The 7,637-nt window shown below is 43.6% G+C and overlaps 1 protein-coding gene across 3 annotated transcripts in view; it reads right to left on the bottom strand.

Moving 5' to 3' along the window:
- Blm (Bloom syndrome, RecQ helicase-like) overlaps positions 1 to 6,346 on the bottom strand; it is an 85,113-nt gene extending 78,767 nt beyond the window's left edge. For 2 of the 3 annotated variants that reach the window (XM_005381505.2, XM_013512657.1), the window contains exon 1: positions 6,260 to 6,346. The gene's annotated coding sequence lies outside the window, so the exon portion shown is untranslated. Of the gene's footprint in view, positions 1 to 5,610; positions 5,875 to 6,259 lie in introns of those variants that run through there. The other variant, XM_005381506.2, reaches the window with a different exon arrangement.
- Positions 6,347 to 7,637: the final 1,291 nt, after the last annotated feature.

The raw sequence follows: 7,637 nt of genomic DNA, 5'->3' as shown, positions 1-7,637 counted from the left end.
ACCAAAAAACCCACAAAACTAAACAGCCTTATCAGCCCAGAAAAAGTTTAAGAGTTAAGTTGCAGAAACCAGCCAAGAGCCAATCTTGCCAAGGAGCCCACTCCAAAGGTAACAATCTCAGGCCTACTATGTTAACTTCCCTAATGAGTTACATCTATGAAGTATGCAATATTTCACAATAAAAGATGTTTCTAAAAGGTGACCAAAATTATGTTGGATCCATAAAAAAGGCCAAAGGAAAGATATTTGTTACACATATATATGCATTTGCATGGACATTCTACTGTATTTAAAATGTAAAAATAAGCTCTTCAAAACAGTAAGACATACAATTTAACAGAAAAGACAGAAGACTTAAAATTTAAAAGGAGAAAACAGTCCATAAACCTAACAAGGTATTTATCCTTACTAATATTCAGGGAAATTAAAGCCATAAGAAATACTACTACTCATGCACCTATCAGAGTGGCAAAAACCAGAAATGTCAGGTATTAAGAAAGTGGGGTAACGGAAAACCCAGTACATTGGTAGAAGCACAGCTACTTTTGCAAACAAGCTGGCATTGTAAAGTAAAACATAGATTCAACCCTCCCTCCAGAGTGGGTGAGGGACTGGAGAGACTAAATCACCACTTGCTACGATGCATTCAATCATGCCAAGTCAGCAAAGCCTATAAAACCCCAAAAGTTGGGATTCAGTGAACGCACACCCAGAGGGCTGGACGCCCCAGACCCTTCCCACACTCCTTACCATGTGTCACGTCCTCCATCTGCTCTTTCTGAGTTGGATCTTCTTCTAATGAAGCTTACTCTAGTAAGCAAACTGTTTTCCTTGCTTTCTGCGAGGTTTTCTAGCAAATTACTGAAGCCAATACAGAAAGTGTTTGTGAGAATCTCCACTTTGCAGCCAAGTTGGACAGAAGTTGCGGGTAGTGTGGAGATTCTCCACCTGGGACAGGACTCTGAAGCAAAACTGAGGGAGTGCTGGGAGCCACAGTGGTGGGACTGACTCCTTGGCATACTGGGGTCTGCACAGTGTTGGAAATGAGCTAAGCTGCAGGACACAGTCATTGTCTACTGCAGAAATGAAGGAAAAAGCCCACTAGTATTCAGAAAGCTGAATTGTTAAAACAGGAATGAAATATAACACAGGTACAGACAATGGGATTTCCTTTACATTGTTACACATGCACATACAGTAGAATATTAGCCTTTAAAAAGATGGAGCAGCCAGGCATGGTGGCGCAGGCCTGTAATGCCAGCACTCGGGAGGCTGGGGCAGGTGGATCATTGTGAGTTCAAGACCAGCCTGAGCTGTATAATGAGACCCTGCCTCAAAAAGACAAAAAAAATAAAAAGATGGAGCAGGGCGTGGTGATGCACGCCTGTAATTCAAGCACTCAGGAGGCTGAAGCAGGAGGATCATTTTGAGTTTGAGGCCAGCCTGGACTACAAAGTGAGTTCAAGACCAGCCTGAACTGCATAGTGAGACCCTGTCTCAAAAAGACAAAAAAAAAAAAAAGGAAATCCTGCAATATGAGACAAAGTAGATGAACACCAAAGACTTTTTTCTTTAGTATGGGGAATCAAATCCCAGGCCATCACACTGAGCTTCACACATAGCCATTTAATTTTTTTTTTTTTTTTGAGACAGTGTCTCACTAAGTCACTAAGTTCAGGCTGGGCCTGAACTTGTGATCCTCCTGCCCAGCCTCCAAGATTGGTGAGATTACAGATATGTACCACCATATCCAGCATGGAAGATATTTATTTTATTTTCATTTTCAATCTAGTTTTTTTGAGATAGGATCATGCTATGTAGTCCAGGTTGGTCTGAAACTCACAGCAATCCTCCTGCCTCAACCTCCTGAATGCTGGGATTATGAAACGAGTTTTTAAATTAAAACACTGCATTTATGTCACATGTATATTTTTCTCTCCCCACTATTTCAATGTCTGACCCCCACTACTATATCCTATCATAACATTCCATATATACTTAAAAGCAAGCAAAGCGTGGAGTTCCATCTTGAAAAGCTACACAGGCAGTTTGGACAACACATTCTTAGCAATGGAACCTGGATTACATTTATCAACACAGGGTAAAGTTCTCCTTTTGCTTTGTAGAAATAGATACTGTTTCGGGAGGCTGAGGCAGGAGGATCATTGTAAGTTTGAGACCAGCCTGGGCTACAAACTGAGCTGGAGGCCAGCCTGAACAGCATAATGAGACCCTGTCTCAAAAAGACGAAAGAAAAGAAAAGAAAAGAAAAGAAGAAAGAAAGAAAGAAAGAAAGAAATACTGTTATAGAAATAAAATAAAATAAAATGGAAAATGTTAGCAAATAGTTCAAACTATTTCCTTGAAGACATTTTGCTAAGAGAAATACACCAGTCACAGAAGGACAAGTACTGCAGGATTCCACGTCTATGAGGGACCTAAAGCAGTCGGACTCACAGGGTGAGGACTGGGGAGCACTAACAAAGGGTGCACAGTGTCAGCAATGCAGGGTGAGGAAGAGCTTGAGATCAGCAGCGCAACACTGTGCTTGTACTATAATGTTCAAAATCTATTAAGGTAGACGTGATGCTAAGTGTGCTTACCACAATAAAATTAAAAATTCAGAACTGTTAACCCTGGCATAATCACATAATGGAATGTTTTACAGCAATAAAATAAGTGCATTAGTAAAATTCATTTTAAAATTATAAAAAATATTTAAAATTTAAAAACCAATGGCTATAATCTGGAAGAATTTCATAAGCAGAATATTAAACTAAACAAGACAAATGTACTAAAATACACATGGTATCATCACATTTACAGACTCTGAAACCAAGCAAAACTGAGCTATATTATTCATGGATGCACAGAAGGAAGTAAACTATGAAGACAAGAAAATTATTATCCCCCAAAGCAGAACAGTCATCCCAATTAGGAGGAGAAGGTTATAAAGAACAAACATTTCTACAATCCCTGTCTTTTTTTTTGGGCGGGGGGCAGCGTTGAGAATTGAACTATTGAGCCACATTCTCAGTTCTCTTTCATATTTTGAGACAGGGTCTAAGTTGCTCAGGCAGTGCTCAAACTTGATACTTCTGCCTCAGCCTCTCAGAGTGCTGGGACTACAGGTGTATGCCACCACATCTGGCTATGTTTTACTTCTTGATCTCAGTAACAGTGATGTGTAATTGCGATTTTATAATTAGTCTTTTATTTTGTTTTGTTTTTTGTTTTTAAGACAGCTTCTTGCTCTGTAATTCAGGCTGGCCCTGAATTCACTATGTAGCCTAGGCTGGTCTAGAACTTACAGGGATCTTCCTGCCTCACCCTCCCAAGTGCTGCGATTACAGGTATGCACCACCATGCCTGGCTATAATTAGTCTTTATATTTACTCTCTACACAACATAATTTGGGCAGGGAGGTTTCTGTAAAATGTGCTACCCAAATTCTGAAAGAGCTGTAATACTGAACAATATAATTTTAATGTACAGTTACATTTTATAATTTGTATTTTTTAATGTATCTTGTTTCTCATAATAAATTTTTAAAAATAACTGAAGTGACTGAAAGGATTATGACTGCAATGTTTTTTTGACAGTAAGAATGTTTCAATAAGATACAGGAATTTTTAAACAAAGTAAACTCAGTAGTTCCTTGCTGTTGTAGAGAATGAGTCCGTATGTTGTTAAGTCCAAGAACTGGTACTCTCTGACTTTGATTTGTATTTTTCACTCAGCTACTATTTACCCCAGTAACTACTCTGTGCCAGGAGGAATGGTAGACACTACAGTGCAGAGATGAGAAATAATTACTGCTTCCAGACTAGCAGGAAATAGACATACCAACACATAATTACAATGCAACGGGATAAGTCTGACATAAAATGTTTTCTTAAAAGCCTTATGGCCTCCCAGATGAAAAAAAAACACAAGAAAATTGTTAGAGAAGCTTTACAAAAAAACAGAGTTGGGTACTGGAGAAGTGGAACCTTCCAGACAGGACTGAGCATGTGAAGAGTAGTCTGTACTATCTGGACAAAGACTGAGGTAGAACAGTAGCTGTGTGGTTAGGGTACCGGTTACGCAAAGGTTTCATGGTATAGATGGCTAAGTCAGAAATTAACAGGCAGTCAGGGAGGAAGTCAGCACAGATGAGCCATATGAAAACTGTGGGTGGAGACGAACTGGAAGGCCTGCAGCCTCCCTAGAGAAGGACAGCAGCCTGAACTCACAGTGTAGTCGGCACCACCTGGTGCAGTGAGCCCCGATAAGATGTCCAGTGCATAGGTGGGTAACCAGAACACCCCGACCCATATTCCTGTTTTTTCTCCCAAAATGCCTTTGTTCTATGTTAGAAATTGAAAATAAGCTGATGTCAACGACGCCCACTGTACATCCTTGCTATGTGACATGCTTCTCCCTATTGGATTGATATTAAACTACTATATTTGTAGTCCTACAAGGTTGAGTGTAGTTTGACCCATAGCTACCAAGCTTGTGATTTTTGTGAGAATTATCCCTGGACAAAGCCTAGGCAGCAACCTTTTCCTATTCTTTTTTTTTTTTTTTTTTTTTTTTTGGTTTTTCTCCGGTACCGGGAACCGAACTCACGACCTTGCGCTTGCCAGGCAGGCGCTTTTGCCGCTGAGCTAAATCCCCAGCCCCCCTTTTCCTATTCTTAACCTCCTTTGTCCTTGTCTCCATTCTTTGGTTAATGAGAGACATGAACTCAGCACATCTGACATCCAACAGACTGAGCGTCACTTGCCCACGGCACTAAGAGATTTAGATTTTACCTACAGGTAACAGAAACCTCACAGGCTTTTACTACTAAGTTCCCAAAGTAATTTTACAATTACCTTGGACCTCTTTATCTTTTCTTCAGAAAAAAAAAAAAAAAAAATGCTAAAGGATACACACAGTAAAGTATAGCAGATAGACTGATACCCATATACTCACCAACCAAATTTAAGTTAAATTCTATCCTATTTTCCTTTTAAAGGCAAAAAAAAATTTCAGATATATTTTAAAATCTCATTCTCCTTCCCTCCCTCCCACAGGGAACACTAACTTACATGTTGATAATGCCCCTCCATATTGTTCCCTCTCTCATTTTTGATTTTTGAGACAGTCTTGCTATGTAGTTCAGGATGGCCTTGAACTCACTATTATATAGCCCAGGCTGGCCTTGAACTCACAGAAGTCCTCCTGCCTCAGCCTCTGAGTGCTGAGATTACAGGCTCACATCACCACGTCCAGCTACATTTTGTTCTTATACTACATATCTAACACTATCACTATGAGTGTTTTGGTTTTTGTAGTGCTAAGGTTCCAGCCCAGGGCTTCGTGCACGCCAGGCAAATACTCTACACCACTTAGCTACATCCTCAGCCCTAATTTTTCCTCCTTAGTAAAGTAAGGCAATAGGTACCTCTCCGGGTTACCGTTAGGATTGCAAATTATATGTAGAGGGTGGCCACCATGGTGACTGGAATTGGAAGTGATTCAAGACCTGGAAAACTCATTCTCTACCAGGAACCTCTAAGTTACTTTCTGAGAATGTGGCAACCCTGCTAACAAAATGCTGATTCAACTGAATGTACTTACTTCCCGGACGTCCGATCTCTCAGCAGGTCTCTCCCGTTGCCGCCGGTTCACCTAGACCGCGGCACGGGCTGCTACTGACCTACACGGGTGGCATCGGAGCTGTCGGTGCCCACCCCACCTCGCACCATGAGTGCTTCACCTCCCTGAAGACAGGAGAAAGCCTCATGTCGGGAGAGATGCTTTGGAGCCAGGCAGCTCTCGGTTCAAATGCTGTCTCCAACCTTTAATCACCAATTGCTCTCTCCGAGCCCCCCTTGTGCTTCAGACCCTCCACGTGTAACAGGAGGACGACTGTACCCGCTTCTGTGGGCAACAGAACCTCAGTGTGTATTTCGCGCTCTTTGAAGCCATGTATTGCACGTATTTGATCCTCGCAAAACTATGCAGGAGTCATCTCTCCCACGTGAGGGACGAACGGCGGACTTCACACCCGCAAGGCAAGGGGCGGCCTCGCGGCACCGCGACGCGCAGAATCGGCGCTCGGCCCGGCCCTGCCCGGGGGCGCTCGCCTCACAAGAGAACCCAGTGGGCCCCGGCCGGCCGGCGCGAACAACGGGGGGACCCTAGAGACCTCTAGCTCAGGGCCGGACGCCAAGAAAGGACCTGGGCCTCGGCTGGCAGGTCGCGGTTTCGCGGGCGCTGCACTCACCGATCTCTCGCCCCCTCGGTCCCGCGGAAACGCGATCCAAACTCCGCGCGCTGGCGACTACGTCCCCAGCGCGCGGCGCCAGCTCACTTCGCGCCGCCGAGCCGGAGATCCTGATTGGCTGTATCCGGAGGCAGCTGACCAATACCATTGCCTCTATCATTTGTCCCCGCCCAGGGCGGTACAGACGTACGGCGCCGGGAGGGCCACGTATTCACACAACCCAATCAGAGTCCCCAACGGAGGGTCAGGTGACTATGGTTCTACTCTGACTTCCGGGGCTAGTTGGGTCTTTTGTTTTTGTGTGTTTCTGTGTCGGCAAAGGATTTAAATGAAGCACGCGCCTGGAGCCGGTACCGTGGTGTTACTGACAGGAGCTGAGACTTCGCAGTTCCCACAGGCCAGGGCCAGTCTGTGGGTCCCCATCTCTAGGTTCTGGACGAGTAGGGCCGGTTGGTAGCCCTGGCCTCTGCCCCGCCCTTACTCCTGCGCACAGGCAACCGTAGATTGTCATTGACAGGGAAGTGGGGCGATAATCGCAGGTGATTCAAGGGACACTGAAGCGCCTGCGTGGGACGCTTAAGCTGCAGCTGACTGCCCCCCACCCACAGTACGGGCCCTGTGATGCCAGGAGACCTTTTCTTCTTTATCTCTTCCCACCGTGTCTTCCCTCCTTCCTTCCTTTCTTTTAAGAAAAACCGAGGGCATTATGAGTTGATAATACATTGATGCAGCCGTTATGGGAACTAGTTTAGTGGTTTCTAAATAAATTAAAAACAGAACTACCCTGGGACCCATATTGTTCCCTCTCTCATTTTTGATTTTTGAGACAGTCTTGCTATGTAGTTCAGGATGGCCTTGAACTCACTATATAGCCCAGGCTGGCCTTGAACTCACAGAAGTCCTCCTGCCTCAGCCTCCGAGTGCTGAGATTACAGGCTCATTTCCCAAAGGAAATGAAATCACGTCCTAAAAATATCTCCACTCGTGTTCCTGGCAGCATTATTCACAATAGCCAAGTTAAAAAAACAAGCTAAGTGTCGGAGGAGGAATGAATGAATGAAACTGGTACAAAATAGTAGAATATTAGCCCTAAAAAAGAACATGATCTGGCCAATTTGTCACAACATGGGTGAGCCTGGAGGACGGTATGCTAAACGAAGCAAACCAGTCAAAAAAATATTACGTGATCTCTTATGTGAAATCTAGAAAAATTCAAAGTACCTCAAATATACAAAATAGAGAAAACCATTGAAGCAGAGAGCTGTAGGTCAGAGGATACAAAAATAGCAGACATGTCACATACATCTAGAGATCTAATGTACAGCATGAGACCTCTAGGTAATCAAGACGTTCTGTATATTGTATGCATGCTAAATGA

The sequence above is a fragment of the Chinchilla lanigera genome, unplaced genomic scaffold (genome assembly GCF_000276665.1).
Source record: "Chinchilla lanigera isolate Chin_1 unplaced genomic scaffold, ChiLan1.0 scaffold00015, whole genome shotgun sequence".
NCBI classification, from domain to species: Eukaryota; Metazoa; Chordata; class Mammalia; order Rodentia; family Chinchillidae; genus Chinchilla; species Chinchilla lanigera.
The sequence above is the reverse complement of the archived record's forward strand: the minus strand, read 5'-3'. Positions and strand labels throughout refer to the sequence as shown.